The sequence below is a fragment of the Ambystoma mexicanum genome, chromosome 2q (genome assembly GCF_040938575.1).
Source record: "Ambystoma mexicanum isolate Mex_15411 chromosome 2q, UKY_AmexF1_1, whole genome shotgun sequence".
Classification (NCBI taxonomy): domain Eukaryota; kingdom Metazoa; phylum Chordata; class Amphibia; order Caudata; family Ambystomatidae; genus Ambystoma; species Ambystoma mexicanum.
Genome location: NC_090924.1, coordinates 1,130,529,781 through 1,130,547,587, shown reverse-complemented (window position 1 = coordinate 1,130,547,587; position 17,807 = coordinate 1,130,529,781). Strand labels below are relative to the sequence as shown.

At 40.7% G+C, this 17,807-nt stretch overlaps 1 long non-coding RNA gene across 1 annotated transcript; it reads right to left on the bottom strand.

The window, feature by feature from the left end:
- Positions 1 to 6,057: 6,057 nt before the first annotated feature.
- On the bottom strand, positions 6,058 to 6,636 carry LOC138569067 (uncharacterized). Its single transcript, XR_011303099.1, has 3 exons — positions 6,550 to 6,636; positions 6,364 to 6,441; positions 6,058 to 6,258 (listed from the first exon to the last, which is right to left on the bottom strand). It is a non-coding gene; the product is annotated as an uncharacterized lncRNA (long non-coding RNA).
- Between the last annotated feature and the right edge of the window lie 11,171 nt (positions 6,637 to 17,807).

Here is a 17,807-nt window from a genome sequence, read left to right as displayed (position 1 = left end):
AAATCAAGACATTCAAAAAATGTTCCCCTGCTAAAATAACTATATCAGGGAAAAGACTTGGTGTGTATTGGTGGGATGCCATGTATTAAAATGTGTAATATGCTTCACATGCAAAATACCGACAATAATTGAAGAGGCTATTTTGTTTCCATTGGTCACATGTAAACCTCATTTAGACCCAAGACAGATGATGTTTCTTGTTCTTGGCCAGATTTCCAAGGCCTGCCTGGCTCCTTATCTGGAATGGAAATCTCTGTGAAGTTGATGTACACCACAGCAATAACAACAGGGCCAGATCAACACAGACCGAGTCCTGGATGTGGAACATTATTAGAAATATACATTTTTAGATCAAAACTGTGGTCAACTGCAGATTACAGGACACAATAGCAGATGTCAGCATGGCCTCATGGCACCACAGGGTAGAGGTGAACTGTCTGTTGCATGATAAGGATCTCCTCAACCAATCAACTTATAAAGAACAAAAAGGCTAATGGCTTTTATCCCAGCCTTAAACCAACATTCAACCCAAGTGGCTCTGGTCACATGCTTGCAGAGAAATGAAACGTACAAGAAATATGGGGTTTTGGTTTTGCATACATGCTGAAGATTTCCCAATAGTTTTAAATGTATTATCATAACTAGAGACTTTCTCAGCAGCGATAGGTCACACTGTCTCCATTCATATGTCATTCTAAAGATAATTTCAAGGTGATTTTGTTGAAATAAATTGTACCCAGACACGACTTATGGAATAGCAATAGCAAACTAAAATGTGTTTCTGGCTGTCCTGAATATGTCCTGAATTTAGGAATTGGCAGGCTGATGGGTCATAAAATTAGGTAACTGGACATTTAATGTTATGTTCATAACTATTATATTTTTGTGAAAAGTACAAATAATCTTAGCGTGCCTGTGCAATGCAGTGACAAAATGAAAGTAAGCTTAACTGATCCATCATGAGCAAAGGAATAGTAATATCCATATATCATGGCATTTATTAGTAAATTATAAGCTGTTGCATTGTAGGGACATTTGGGCTAAAATTGGACATGAAAAAAAATTGATTCTCAAAGGGGAGTTGCAATATTTCTCTTCTAGACTCCTGAACTAATCCTTAGAGAGGGGCTGGACTTGGGTTGTGGAGAGAAATATAAATGTCCAATTCAGGTTGCATGATCATAAGCTAGCACTGCCTAATGTTCAATTTACATGGGAGGGACTTGCACTATGGCAAAGTGGACAGCTGCAAAAAAGGAAAACTGCTGGAACCTCATCTAGGTGGAAATATTGGAAGAGGGCTAGAGATTCCCATTGCTGGGGAGACTAGAAAACAGACGCTCTGCTACTTCCCTGGAGCTATAGATGGAGGATTGCTGTGGGATCCTATTGACTGAAGTGCTGGCCAGAATCCTGCTTATTCCTTAAAAGCAAAGCCCTGCTCAGTCTCCATGAGTGCCAAGACCAGAGATTTCCTAAAGTAAGTAGATTGTCCAACAAAATGTCAGCGTGGTGCTCTATTTATTTGACCTATACCCTTTCATCAGTGGGGTATCTTCCATTAGTGGGTGGGGGGCAAACTGTGCAGACCCTTAGCATATTTGACTGTATATTAATTTGATTAACTCCCAAATAGATTGGTGCAGGGGGGAGCTTCGAAGAATTTGAAACTCCCACCTTCTCTCCTAGCAGGAAGATACAAGATAGTCATTTAAAGTAATTGTGGTGAGTTGATTTTTCCTGTTCACAGCTGACTTCTCTAATGAAAAGGGGGGTCTTTCCCTAAAATGAAGTGCCAACTGTTACCCCTTACCAAACCTTGTTTTTAAACAAAAGATATACTTGCCAATAATCATCCCAATTTAGTGTCCAACTTCCTGAACACAGCCATTAAGTGAAGGGGGGACTGAAAATAGAATTTCTAAACTTTCCCCACTCCCTAGACCTGGGCTTTGAACAGAAGGGTGCTGCATGTAATTGATGCTCGGGTTTTTGGGGATGGGCAGAGAAGTGCTTTGCAAAAGTGAGCCCTCATGTATCCAACACTGAACATTTGACGTATGTCTTGTTTTTAAGTCAAATCTGTGTTTATTTCTAAGCGACATTTTTGGTGAAGTAAGATTTGCAACATGCATTTTTACAAATCTGTAATTTCAAACTGCTAGCATTTTGAGTGATCAGGGAACTCCATGTCTCAAGCCTTGAATATGAACTGGTTTTCATAAAACAAAAAGTATGTCTATGTTTTAGCACTAAAACTCTCAGCAAGAAACGTTGAAGATTATGTTCTATTATTGTGCCATATTATTATTATTATTGAAATTCAACATACAACAGGGCTCATGGGAAAAGAGTTTTGACTAGTCTATTTAGCCTGTGTTCCATGTTTGTGAGACAAAATTAAAATGCAGAAATGGTGTGTTTAAAAGTAACACCCTACAGAAAAGTGTGTTTTATCATTTAAGCTGTGTTTTCTGCCCTGGAGAATGTGTTGTGTTTAACTAAACAAAAATGTATTATTCATTGAGCTTATCATTTTAAATAAATATATATTCTTTCCATACCCCGGCTCATTTTATGACTCACTGTGGGCACAGGGAGGGGATATTTATGTGGCTCAGTATGAGTCATCAATAGTGCCAGCTCAAAATAAAACGTATACAAATTGTTGTAAGGCTCCCCAGGTTAAGGGTGGTCTCTCAATATAACGCTAAAGATTCATATACGTGTTTGCACGCCTGATGAAGAGGTGAGGCATGTCAGTTTGTATACACTCATCAATTCTCTCTGTAGCCCTTTACGCGTGCTCTTGCACTTCTCTAAATATTCTATGCACTTTCTGTAACTAGCGCCTAGATGCCTCAGGGTTTTTTACGCTGAAATAAATGCAAATATAAATAAATAAATTGTGCACACCAGTTGTGTTTGATTTGAGAAGGATTCAGATAACTGATATAAAGAGGAGCAAAGTGAATTCCATGGGAAGGGAGCACCCCTTGGAATTGCAAACTTTTTGAACTTTTATGTTTAATTTGAGCATCGTCCTTTTTAAACATTTGAACAATTTTGAAAGAAAGTTTTGGAATGTGAGGGTCATAATACTACTTTGGACACAGGACTGCATTTTTTTTAACTTTTACTTTATGTTAATGTTAAAGGATATTTGTACCATGCACTATCACCACCGGAGTGGTCCCCTAGCGCTCTGGTGGACTGAAAGAAAAAGGGGGGTAGGTTAGAGCATGTCAGTAGGGCAACGTTTGGAGAGGAGCAAGGGAGCTGTGATGTACTGTTGGCAGCTTCAGTTCGGTTAACACAGATCACTGAGTTTTTTGGTGTATTATATGGTTCGAGTCCGTCGTGTGCTGTTGTGTGAGGGTCTGTGTGGTGTGTTTGTTGTTGCGGTGTGGTGAAGGACGTGCGGGTTGCTGCAGTTCAAGACCTGTGGTTGTGTTTTGTTAGGTTGTGAGGAGTGTGTGACGAAGGGTGAGGTTTTTTCAAAGTTTTTGCAGGGTTGGTTAGTAGCATTGTTGTCCCGAGAAATGCACTCTCCTGTTCTGTGTCTTTTGGGATTTAGACATGGTTGTCTTCCTTTCATTGATCTTTTTCCGCATGATAAGGCTGTCTCTCATCTCTCTGTCATTATGTTAAGTTAGCTAGTGTTTGTATTTCTATCTTTGTTTTGGTTGGCCCCTACATCCCAGTCTGTGGTTGGTGCTAACTAGTCCTCCCGGACCATACTACTTGCAATTTGTAGGGATGTACCTCTTAGAGCAGGGACAGAGAGGCATTTTGAACCCTTTTCGTGTTTAATAAACGTCTATGGGCAAAACCATGAATCTCCTGTGTTTGCATCTCATTCCTGACCCCTCACAATTAACCCATCAGGAATTATGAAAATTATCCCAAATACAGTTTCACAGAGGAGAAGAGGACTCAATCCAGTTATTAAAGGGTTTGCTGACAGTTGGCTTAAATGGTATGCTTGATCAATTGCAATGCAAACTAATATACACAATCAATGGAAATAATTAGCATAAAAACTAATTCTTCAAAAGAGATCAATGAATGATTTATGTTATGTACACATAGTAGATAGACAAAAACATAAAATACATAATAAATACAAACGTGAACAATGTGGTCTAAAACATTGAAGAAAATGGCAAAAAATGATTTAGTGAAATATACAAGGAATCATATACGTATGAAAAACAAGCAAAAAACCAAATGCATAATAAATGCAAGACCTAAGCAGTACAGTCTAGAAACCGGAAAAAAAATTAATTAGTGAAGGTTACAAAGGGTCTACGCCTGGATACATAATTCACAAAGGCGTTTAAACTAACATGAAGAACGCCAGAGGAAAACAATTTGCTGGGGCATTTTGGCAGTGTGAAAAATGAAAGACCGCCTTCCTCAGGACCTCAAACAGTTTGGGACCCAGTCAAAACAAACAAAAAACCTCACTCGCAAGTGATAGACTAAAGCATGTAAAAACTGTTGAAAGTTGTTATAAAATAGCTGAAGAAGCATGGCAACCGTAAAAGCCAATCACCAATATTGTGAATCAAACCCACATTGCCTGTCACCACAGGCCCCACGTAAAGTGCACACCAAGCATAAAAAAAGTGAAAGTCAAATAGTGACTAATATGCACCAACCTGTGATGTGGCGATAGCTTCTGGTCAGGAGAACAGGCAATGGAGGCTGACCAGACCAATGGCGCTTCAGAAGTCAGAGCACCATATACGCTAAAAGAGGGGAGAAAGGGAAGGGGAGAGAAGAGCGACAAACAGTCCATCAGTGACCGTACTGATTTAACAGAGGAAATGAGATGGTAGCCGATGAGAGGACCACACTCTTATCACTACTTAGCAGGTCTACTAATTATGCAGACAGAAAAATGGTGTTAGGTACGATCAGCTTAAGCTGATAGCTGGTTGAACGAAGATAGTGCACCTCTGCATAGATACGTAACTCGAATGTGCTACTGGATGCTAGATCTGGACTGGAGGTGACCAAATGGAGGGGAGGAAAAGGGAGGGAAAAAGACAAATATGAAATAGTGAATAAATGCAAAGGGATGTTTCTGTGGCTAGCATAAACACACAGAAATTCACTCATCTGCAACCTGATAGCATGGTGGTCTAGAGTCAAACCCACAGCAAGCAGTCTGAAAGAGCCTGTGAGGCAAAAGAGTATTATAAACTATGTAATAGTAAACTTACTGGAGATCGCTGTCCTAACATGTGCCATGTCACATCGCTATTTGCAAATGCGATTAAGTAAAGATAAACCGGGTAAGATCAAGGGGGATCGCTGGCCACCATGGAAAACATTGAGCCTGCTGCTATCAGTGCTGTGAATGTCTACAATTGAGATAATAGGCAGACTAAATGTGAACATAGAAGACAGACTAAAAGTTAACAAGTCCCTCATCTGAAAATAGAAATGCAAATGTGTGTGCCATGTTAGAGAATAGCTGGTCAGTTGTAGGCAACCTATCAAGGACATCATTCTAAATATTGCCATACCAAAACCCTGATTACAAATACAGTAACGTTAGGGCCAGCCAAATAAAAGCTTGGAGGTGCCATGGGCTAAATGTAACCTACTACTGTCAGCAGAAAAGATAATAGGCTGACTGAGTGTGAAGGCTACAAAGCAAAAGTGAGCGCCATGCTGGAATAGTTCTGGGTTAGATAGGGATCCATTTGTGGCCAATTACTAAGAAGAGATAAGGAAACACGACAGACTGACTACCCCTCTCTCTTAGGTCTTTCGACAACACAGATGTAGGTGTTAGAGTACTATCACATCAATATGGTGAATACTTTTTGCAAAACAACATTAATGCAAGGAAAGAATGTTTTTCTTCCACAGACCGTTAATTTATAAAGGTATAAATCATTTTAATAATTGGTTAAAAACCACATGTTTTTTTACATATAAATTGTGCATGTGTGGGCTTTTTCATACATCACTCATACCTTTCATAACCATTCATTCATACTGTGACATAAGGGTTTGACAATTTAAATTTTGTTTTGGCATATTAGTTGTTAATAATATACATGACATCAGAAAAAACATTTTGTTTTTCTATAGGTCGACATATGTTTCGGCCCCTTATACTAGTACCGCCGTTGTCTACGGTGGTCTAAAGAATTGTTAATGGGCCATCTTCAGGACAATAATAATTTTTAGAAGCTTCACGTCTTCACCTCTTTTTCTTTTCCATATGAAAAGCCCAATCTAAAAACACAAATAATACTAGTATTACTTTGTTGAACGGTCTGTACTCATTTAGTTGTTTTTAAGGTAATGGCCAAATTATTTTGCCAAGAACGAGGCACCTACCTGTGGTCGAAATGTTTTATTCTGGACCACGGAGCTTAAGTTGTAGGGTATCTTCTATTTTACCCCTTGTCAGGAGCCCTATTGAAAGGGAACATTTATAGGGAGAATTACTACCCTGCTTGTGTACTTGAGTCAACACGTGAGAAGAAGAAAATTTTCATTTTCAAAATTCGGAAAACAATTTACAATGAGCTTCTAGATGTAGGTGAATCTTCAGTATTCTCTACTACTGGACCACTTGATGGATTGTAAACGCGTGGAGGCTGTTTTACGTGGATGGCATCAAAAGTAGTGTCTAGAGGACAAGGGCACGATTAAAGACCAACTAATAGTGATCCTCTTACAATTATTGTTAAAGACAATTGTTATAACAATGCTTTTGCACACTATGATTTTCAAAAAACTGCTAATTCAGTATTATTTATAGTAGTTAGACCTCAAGTGTCGGCTTGATATGGTTGGAAGTTAAGAGTTTCATCTGTCAGTAGCTTAACAGATTTTTCTTTTACAGGCTACAGATCTAAAAGTAGCCATTTCTGACGGAAGCCGTATATATGCGGTCATGTGAGCTTATATGTCTCACTGTAAAGTAAGTTAGTGATGGTTTCTAATAACGTAGCGGCATGCATAGTGGCATTCTTAATACAAGCTAGTAGTTGCTCTTATGTCAATTTCTCTACTTTTACTTTTCCACTGACATTATTGTGGTTGTCACAGTAATTTGAAGGGCAATTGCCCTTGACGTGTCTTGCCTTGGTTGTTGTACAATTTCTGTTTGGGAGGAGCTCCAATGTGTTAATAAGAGCTTACTAACACGCCGCCAGCCAATCGAGTTTAACTACCTACACGGGTCTGAAGTACTTGGCAGGTGTTCATACACGATTAGGAATATGCAGGCTTACCTCTGGTGTTTATTAGCGGCGAACGGTGTTTCAATTCTGTTAGCGTCCGTTCGTGTGTCGCTGAAAAGCTTGGCAGAGGCAGAAAGGGGGTGGGGAATGTGTATTTGTATGAATCACGTGAACGGAATGCACGCGTTTTTTACGTTGGTTTCTGCCGGGGACAAAATTCGCGGCCATTTGTAAGCATATATGGCTTGTAAAACGCATTGTGATTATACGAATAATGTTATAAGTGCGTTATGCTGCTATTCATGCGTGTAGTACCGCTATTTGACACTTTACACGGCGTAAACTTTTTCTTGAGGAAAGATGTTCGCTTGAGTCAAACAGCATTGGTTCCACTATTACGTCTTGTTATGGGCACACTTGAACAGATATTATTCTTTAATGGGGAAGAGAACTGATTACTAAGTGACAGATAGTTGACTTGCTAATGTCTGAAGGTGTGTGTCTTAACATAATTTAATTCTTCAAAGAAAAGCACTCCATTCAACGGCTATATTTAGCCCATTTTGGACGGTTTTCAGATTATAGATCCATAGACCCACCCAATTACTAAGAAGGCATGATATCAGGCCATCATCTATTGTATTAAGTCTGAAAATACATCTTGCTTCTTTGATGGACAAAAGTCTATGTGGGTTAGAAGTATTTTTAACTCTGTCAAGGACCTACCAAAGAATTTAATTGACTCTGTGGCCGTATTCCATATCGTGGCACACAAGGCGGGCCATGCCATTGAGGCATCGAATACGTGACCGATGCTCAGTAATTCTTGTGTGAACCAGTCTTGAAGTTTGATCCACGTAGCGTAAGCCAAATGGGCATTGAATACAGTATATGGTGTACTGCAGTTAGTGTAATGGCGAAGTTCCCACTTTCTACCAGCAATGTCAAAGTGTTGGATTTTGTTGCAAAATTTACAAATTGAACATGTACCACACGGGAAACTTCCTGTGATTGGTATAAGGTTCCAACCTATGGTCATAGACCTATCGTCTTAGGTTTAGAATAGACTAGTTGATCCCTCAAATGTTTCTGTCTTTTGAGAGCAAAGAGAGGTAATGGTTCATCAGACAGATTGAGTTGTAACAGTAGCCAAAATGTGTGAATCCATTTTTGGATGTAAACATTTCAGTACTATAGGTAAGAACACACACTAGTTTTTCTTGATCAGTGTTGGGTCTTTGTTGAAACAGAGTCACAAGTGGGGTATATCTTGTCCACTTCAGTGACAGGGCTACCAGTTTTTTTGGATAGCCTCGTGTCCATAGTCTGCTTGCCAGCTGTTCTGCATGTTGGTCATAGTCTGACAAAAGAGTGCAGTTATGTCAAAGCCTCAGAAACTGCCCATAAGGTACATTTTCCTTTTGGAATCATGGGTGGAAACTTGTGAAATGTAACAAAGTGCTTCTATATGTTTTTTTTTATATAAAGAACAAATCAATTTGTTCTGATGAGTTTTAATTATTAGGTCAAGAAAATGTACTTCTTGATTGTTAGAAATGATGGTGAGTTCAATAATGTATGCCGTTGGTTAAGCCATTGCTAGAATTCATTTAAGAGTGCCAACTGTCCATTCCAGATCAGAATGATATCAACTATGCATCAGCGCCATATGGCAATGTTATGCCTGAAGGGGTTGGCATCCGTCAGAATGAAGCGTTCCTGAAACGCTGCCATGAACAATATGGCTCAACAGGGTGGAAAGTTTGCCCCCATTGCAGTCCCACATGTTTGCTGAAAGAACTCGTCCTGTTACTTAAAGAACATTTTTGCAAAGCTAAAGTGAGAAGTTCCAAAATAAATTCTACAGCTGCTTGAAATGACTGTTCAGTATGCGCCAGAAACTCACATAGATACTGTATTGCCTCCTCTGCGGATACTTGTGTAAAGGGCGGCACGGATATTCATGGTGACCAGTCAACTGGTGGCAGGGTCAAAGTCCATGCCATCAAAGAGTTGGATAATTGATGATCTATCCCTGAAATAGGTGGTAGTCTGCTGAGAGATTGGCTGTAAAATGTAGTAATGTATTGGCAAACAGATTCTAACACTGTGCCACAGTCTGCCACTATTGGTTTCCCTGGTGGGTTAAAAGCATCTTTATGGCTTTTCGGGATAGTATAAAATGAGGGTGTTGATCCCTGACAAGTGTTAAGGAACTTGAATTCAATGTCAGTAAACCAAAGTCAGTGATCTCCTGTAATGTTTTCTTCAAATCGGTTGTAGGGTCTTTTTGAAGTTTTATATAGCTACCTTGCTCCCTCAGAAGGTCCATGGCCATCAGATGGCATTGTGCTGTGTTCATGATGACAATGCCTCTCCCTTTGTTGGCGGGCTTGATAATAACTTAGTAGTTATTACTTAATTTGCGAACTGCAATGCGTTCAGAATTTGATAGATTGTATCTCATAGGGTGCTGAATGTTTTGCAATTTTCTATGCTCTTTGAGTACGCATTTCTCAAAGGTTAGGATTTCCCTAGGTGTGGCATTGTCTTGCGGTGTAAAACTAGATGGAATATGTAGATCCATGTCGCTGTCAGTTTCTGACTCTTGATGGTCTTGAAAAAGATTTGAGTCAAATGTTTCTCATAAATCAATAAATAACCTTGAAATGCGACCACTCCACTTAACCCCTTGAATAGAAAATGCATGATTCCCTGGAACACTGTACAAGCACTTACCAAACAGCTTTCTTTTAAAGTGATGCGAACCATTAGGTGTTATAAATGCTGCTAATCATCTCAAATTCTCATGCAATTTCACTTGATGATATGCACTTGTCAGATCAAAAGTGCTGAATACTTTGACCCCACACAATAATGCTAATATTTCTTGCAAATTTGGTAAAAAATGACAATCAGCCACCACAGACCCAATCACGTTCCTTACATCAATTCACAACCTCACCCTTCCATCTAATTTACTTGTCAAAACCACAGGAGAAACCCATTCTGAACTCTCAGTGGGTTCAATTATATTATCTTTAACCATTTCCTCTAATAGTAATTCCAAATCTTTCCTAACTGTAATTGGTACCTTATGCACCTTGTTGCTTACAGGCGCTGCCCCTTCTTTCAATTTTATCTCATGCTCAAATTTACTTAACATGCCCTATTCTTTTTCAAATAACTTGGGATAATCACTAATTATTTCCTGGTTTTCTCTATCTCCTACACACAACACTTGTTCTTTTTCCCCAGGATGTAACTTCATCTGTAATTCACACTGCTGAATACATCCCAGTGCAGTATGGGAGCAGCTGTGCTCTCCATATACAATTTAGCTTATGTTTCCCTGCCATTATATTCAATGTCACTGAACATATACCCTAAAATGTCAATCTTACCCCCTCCATAGCCTCCGGAGTTAATATTAGGTTTAAATACTTTGCACTCCCCAAATACAACCTTAAAGTTCTCTAACCCGATTATACTATGCTTTGTACACAAATCTACCATTACTCTCTTCTTGTGTCCATCAAATGTAACAGAACACCAAGGTCTGTCAGAATTGTCCAGATCTCGTCCTCCATTTACCATCAAAACGTTATCTGCAACACCATCTTCTCTGACCATGTTGCCTTCTATATAGTGTACCTTGTTCCTAAGTCTCACATAACACATCCTTGAAAAATGACCCTTGCATCCAAAATCCGAATAAAAAATGTCTAACGCTCAACAATCCTTGTTGTTTGCAAGTGGATCTCTCTTGCATACTTAAAACATGTCTCATATCACTCCTAGGTTGGTGCACGTATGAACTTTGTGAATTCCTTCTTCTTCTTTGCATATCCTTTCTTTCTGGCCCAATGGCATACAAGCCATCTTTCTTCTCTCCTTCAAGCGCCTTAATACTTAACTCTGATGTTTAAATGCTCCCAGCAATCTCTATTGTAGAATGCAAATCAGAATTTTCTCTTGTCGATAGTATTTCTAATTTTCGTATTGAAAGCATTTATCAACATCTGATCACGCAAAACACGTTCAGGTTTTAGTTCTCAAAGTCCAACTTCACAGCCAGTCCTCTTAATGCCCCCACATAGGCATCAATGCCTTCTCCTAGCATCTGTTTTCTTGAATAGAAATTGAAGCTTTCTAGTTCTATATTTGTTATCTCCACAAATTGTTCCTCCAATCTTGACATGCATATAGTAAACAAATCTTTATCTTCTTCCTCCCAGCCTTGAGGTAGGTGTTTCATTAGCCTTACCACCGCCACTCCTACGGCAGTCTTCAACAATAAACATGTCTTTGAAGCTCTCAACTCTTCCCCATCCTGAGCATCCAAATACGCCTCAAAAGGTTTTCACCACAATTCCCATTTCATGTTAGGATTCCCTGGAGATGGTAGAAATGGGGCTGGAGATTGAACAGACATATTTAATGTATCCTCCCATATACTCTGTTCTCTCCCATTTTATAATGAAGTATACTTCCATATTTTTCAGTAATCTTCCTTTTTCCTCTGAAAATATGTGTACTTCACCTTTACCTTTCTTCAAATTATTAAATCACCTCTCTTATGCAAACATACTGCTTAAATCATTTTCTTCTGCCCCTCTCTCCCCCTTTTAATGCTCCTTTTCGGCCTTCTTAATGTAGAAGCTGTTTCTTGGCCTCACAGGGTTAATTTCTTTCCCAAATAAACATGGAGGCACAGTTTACACATGTTGGCATGCAGAGCAACTTGTAAACACAGCTCAGTTTCCACCGCCGATGTGCTCCGCAGACCCTTTGCTCGTCGCCACTTGTTGCGAATAAATAAAGGTGCACCAGTAAGTTATCAACATACATTTATTAAGTTTGAATGGAGTGGGGAAAGAGGCGACCGATACCATGAGCCTTTGGACCTCTATTCCCACAACTGTCACACATAGAAAATTTGGTGGCTAGTGCGGGTCTTGTGGACAGAGAATCTGTGTGAGCCAATGATGTAACATGGCATGAGTCTGTGACTACGTCAGTGCGCTTGCCTGCTTTCCTCTTCTCCTTTGTGTTGGGTTCCCTGCCCATTCCAGACATTATGCATCTTCCATTAACAAGGCATGCACTCTTATGAACCCATGTTCATGTTCTTACCTTTCCTGGCCTACGGTATTGACAACTAACAGTTGACTACCAGTAATAATACATGTTTACTTATGTAGCACTTTTGCCAAAGTATTGTACACAGAACATTTATATTCAATGATTATTACCCAATTGAAGTGGATACTGTTATGTTCTGATAAGGTGTACTAGAACCGCATGTCGTGCTGGAACACAATGACTGTTGAAAGGGAGCTTGACAGAGGTGTCTGCTGCTCTCTGCGTTCTCTGTGAATAAATAATTTGTTATGTTATGTTATGTTATAACATTTCTATAGCGCTAAAACCCTAATGCATCCAAGCGCTCCTTCACAAGCAAAAAGGTCAATGAGGATAACCGAAGATAGAGTTAAATGAACAGTTCTGTTTTTAGGAGCTTCCGAAACGCCAGATGATTACTTTCTGCTCGGAGCCCCAGCGGAAGGTTGTTCCAGGCCTTAGCCATGAGCACCGGGAAGGAACGTCCATTTCCACGGGCTCTCTTTGTCCTTAACACCTGCAGACATAGAGTGGATGTAGAGCAAAGGTTTCTTGCAGGTTGGTAAACCGAGATTTTGTCCTTTAAATAGTTTGGGGCTGTCCCATAAATGCATTTGTGACCCAGTGTTAGCATTTTAAAGGAGATCCTGGCTGATATCGGAAGCCAGTGTAGCTCCCTTCTGGCATCAGAGGTGGGTTCATGCCTTTTCATACTGTAGATTATACGCACCGAGGCATTTTGAATTTTCTGCAGTCTAAGGACGTCTTCTCTGCTAGCCCCCCCCAATAGGGCATTACAGTAGTCCAGGCGTGGTAGAATCACAGCTCTGACTAGCTTGGCTCGGTTGTTTTTTGAAATTAGAGGGGCGACCTGCCTCAAAACTCGCAGATGATATTGAGAGCTTTTTCAATGGCGTCTACATGTGCACCTGCATCCAGGGAAGCCTCCATGTATGCACCTAGTGTCTTCACTTTATCAACTACTTTGATGAGACTGTCGTCAACCAGGAAGCCAAAGAAAACCGGGGCTAATGCCTCTCTCGATTTTTTGGACCCATAGATCATGAGTTCCGTCTTTCCTGCATTCAAGCATAGCCAGTTTGTGGTCATCCAATCTTTAACACTCTATGTACCTCATTAAGTTTAAGTTGGTCTGCTTGATGGTCTCCTGATAGTTCCATTGACAGCTGGAAATCGTCGGCATAGTTTGTAAAGAAATAGCCCAGATTCTCCAGTTCTTTACAAAGAGGGACGATATAAATATTGAAAAGCAAGGGCGACAGACATGCTCCCTGTGGGACTCCACATAGGATAGTTTCTACTTCCGAGAAAGCCTCACCCCAATGTACCCTGGATCTACGACTCTCCAAGAAGGATCTGACCCAGTTAACGGTCTCAGTGGCAAAGCCCCCTGTATCAAGTAGTCTGTGTAGTAGGATCTTATGATCCAGAAGATCAAAATCTGCACTGAGATCTAGTAAAATTAACAGGCCTGATCTACATCTCTCAACTAAAGACAGCATGTGGGTCTGAAGATCAACCAAGGCGCTCTCTGTGCCATGGAAACGGCAAAAGCCCGATTGCCTCTCATGCAGCCTACTGGTATTTTCAATGTGAGATTGAAGTTGTGTAGTGGCGACCTTATCTACCAATTTCAAGAAAAAGAGGGTGTTAGTAATTGGTCGATAGTTAGTGGCATCCTTGGGGTCCAGGCTGACTTTTTTTTAGAAGAGGGGTAACTGCCACTGTTTTAATGGCTTGTGGAACTGTGCAATGCCTGAAGGAGGCATTTACAAATTTGCACAGAAATGGTGCAAAGATGCTCTGATGGTCTAGTATAATTTTTGACGGGATGAGGTCCCCTGGGAAGCTAGTGGGGTTCATAGCTCTCATGGTATTTTCAATCTCACTGACTGTAATTTCTTTAAATTTGAAACCAGTATCGGTTGATTTTAGCTCCTCCTTTAGCGATTCAATATGATTAGTCATATGATTCGGTTTGCCCCTTGTGCTATGGAGGAATTAGTGTCGATGGTTTGGTTATGTAGTTGTCTCCGAATTTTGTCTTGATCGCAAGTAAGTTTGTCAGAAAAGGCTTTCTGCGTTCTGACACAGTCCTCTTTAGTGGGTGTAATTGAGTGATTTAAAACTTCTGGTTTCTCCCAAGACCTGAAGAGACGAAAAAGTTCCTTTGTGTCATTATTGGCTGAGTCAATTTGATTGTTACAATAGGTCCGCTTGGCTTCCATGATTGTTTCTTTGTATACTTTTGCATGTGCTTTCCAGGTGGCTCTATTTTTCGAGTTTTGATCTTTAAGCCAAGCATGCTCTGCGCATCGTTTGGTGGCCTTTAATATAGTCAACTGTGGTGTAAACCATTTATGTTGGCGCATGGATTTCCTCGCAGTTATAGGTTACATAGGGGCCACATCATCCAGTAAGATAGCCATTTGGGTATTATATTTTTCCACAAGTAGATCCGGATGGTCTGAATCACTCGTAGTATGCATAAGAGAGGTCAAGCATTCAGTTAGCTTATCTGTGGTTAGTGCCTTATAGTTCCTGTGCATAATTTTGCGCAGGGGTTCATGTTTGTGTTTATGTACGGGTGGGAGCTGTATATGACTTGAGACCAGAAAATGATCAGACCATATACATGGTACGGTGGGAATTTTTGATAAGGCAATGTTATAGCTCGCCATCCAGTCCAGGATGTTGCCTTTAACATGTGTAGGGTCATTATTGTGCACCAGAATGTTATTTTTCCTGAGCATCTGTTCCAACTCCTTGGCGTTTTTATCTTTAATATTACCTTTCCACAAATTTAGGTCTCCGACTAATATAATGGCAGAGTTTGTGCTTTGAATAATATTAAGAACATTGATAAATTGTACATTAAAATTGTGTGTAGCTCCTGGTGGTCTGTATACGGTTATTATGTGTATGCTAAAATTAGGATTAGGGATGAATTTGGTATGTAAAATATCACAACCTTCGCAATCAATTTTCGTTTCATACATTTTTAAATCCTCTTTACATATGACTGCCACACCCCCCCCCGTGTCCATATTTGCAGTGTTTACCAAAGAACGTATAGCCTGGTGGGGTGACCTGTTCTATAGTAGGTCCGTGCGCCTCCGACAACCAAGTTTCAGTTAGACACATGATGTCGATATTATTGTCATTGATGTAGTCCCGCACATCTATGGTGTGTCTAACTAGAGACTTTGTGTTCAGAAGCGTTAGATTCAACGTAGGTGCATTCTGGGATGAAGGAGGTGCGTTAATAGGCAGTGGGAGCTGGCTAGTTAGCGTGTCCCGGTCATCGCTTTCCCTAACAGTTTCTAATACAATGGGATTCTTGTTACTAACCCTGTTTTCCAAATCTTGTTTATTTGAGGAGGGTAGGAGCATGGGTAGGAGCATGGCATCCATGTCTTTACTGCATGAAGCCGTGGCTACCTCTATGACAGGTATATTGTTTATTGTAGATTTGGGGTCCATGGGCGGTAGGCTTGCACTGCCCTTACTTTGACTTAGCCTTACTTCCGTATTTAACATTACTGGGGATACAATTTGAGACAGTTTATGCTCTAGGGCCATAGTGCGGCACAAGGACCTACCTCTTGCTTCCTCAATTGCGGCGAGTGCCTCCCGGATGCCCAACTCCTGATTTATGGGTCGGGTATACAGGACCTATCGCCGCATCCGCACTGCTCACCACGGACCGCCACAGACCGGCTTGCACGTGTGCACCTGCGCGTTCGCGCCTCGGGGTGGGATAAATGCACACAACGAACTACAATAACGCAGGGGATTGTGGTTTCATGGGATTAGTGCGGTTGGTAGTAATTACAAAATCGAACCGCAGAAAATGCAACTATGTTAGGCTCCTGTGACTGAAAACGACAGTTGCTTGACACAATCATAAATTAGACAATTAACAAATAGGCTAGTTAAATTTTAAAATTCATAAAACAATTCTAAAACAATTCGAACCTGTTCTTAGAAAAACAGTTTCTAATTTCTAGTTCTCTAATGCTAGTGCTACTCAGAAAAACAACAATTGCCGTAAGTATCTATCTCTGAATAGAGCAGATACACAAGAGTTAATATAGCCGCCACAGACCGGCTTGTCACGTGCGCGCCAGTGCGTTCGTGCCTGGGGGCGGGATAAATGCGCGAAACAAACTACAATAACACAGGGGATTGTGGTTTCACGGGATTAGTGCGGTCGGTAGTAATTACAAAATCGAACCGCAGAAAATGCAACTATGTTAGGCTCCTGTGACTGAAAACGACAGTTGCTTCACACAATCACAAATTAGACAATTAACAAATAGGCTAGTTACATTTTAAAATTCATAAAACAATTCTAAAACAATTCGAACATGTTCTTAGAAAAACAGTTTCTAATTTCTAGTTCTCTAATGCTAGTGCTACTCAGAAAAACAACTTTCTTCGCTGAATTTGCATATGTGTAGTTGCCACGATCCTTTCATTGGCGACAAGGAGTTGATAGTCTGTACAAGGGGTCAGAGGAGAGCGCACACAGTGGCAGGCACCAAGGTATACTGTGGAGGAACTGTCACTGGACCAGGTGAGAGGGGGGTGCCGCGGCAGCACCTGTCGAGGGCAGAGGAGCAGCTCTTGCAGGGGGTGAAAGCCCAAGGCACGGGGGAAGGGGCGGCCAGCCCCAAACAAGTAAGTGAGGGACACGAGACGTTACACTCACGAGCGCCCCCCTTTCTTAAGGAAGCATGGCGGAAGCGTTGTCAGGGCAATGCAATGCGCTATGCTAGTGAGTGCCCTTTCTCCATTAGCGGCCTTAGCAAAGCATCATCAGGACAACGGGGATGCGCTGTGGGCAAAATAAGGAAGGGAAAAGGAAAAGGGAAAGCTTTTATTTACAGTCCTTACAAGATAACATTGGGCTGCGTCCTACAGGAAGTAAGGGGAACAGTCAGACAAGGCAGAGTGGATAGTCACAGAGAACAAGTGATAAGGCAACCTGCACAAAATTATGGCCACAGCAGCTATACCACCCCCAGCCTCATTTCTGGCTGAACCAGGGACACCACCAATTAGATGGGAAAGGTGGAAATAAATATTAAAAACATACATTGTGGCCATGGGTGGACAAGTTTATCCCCTGCAGGAAACATGCATTATTACTCGATAATTTGGGCCCAGTGGGCCACAGCGTATTTGATGGCCTTCCAGAACCACAAGGTGAAGGAGCGGGGGATCTGCATGAATTTACTTTGGCTGTGAAGAAATTTGAGGAACATTTTTAGCCAAGAAACAATGTAACTTTCGAGAGACACAAGTTCTTTCAAAGAATACAAGACCCAATGGAACCAGTGCAAGGGTATGTGGCTGCTCTGAGAACATTGAGCAATACCTGTTAGTTTGGTAAATTAACAAATTCCCTGATTCAAGATCAACTGTTAAGGTGCAACAACAATC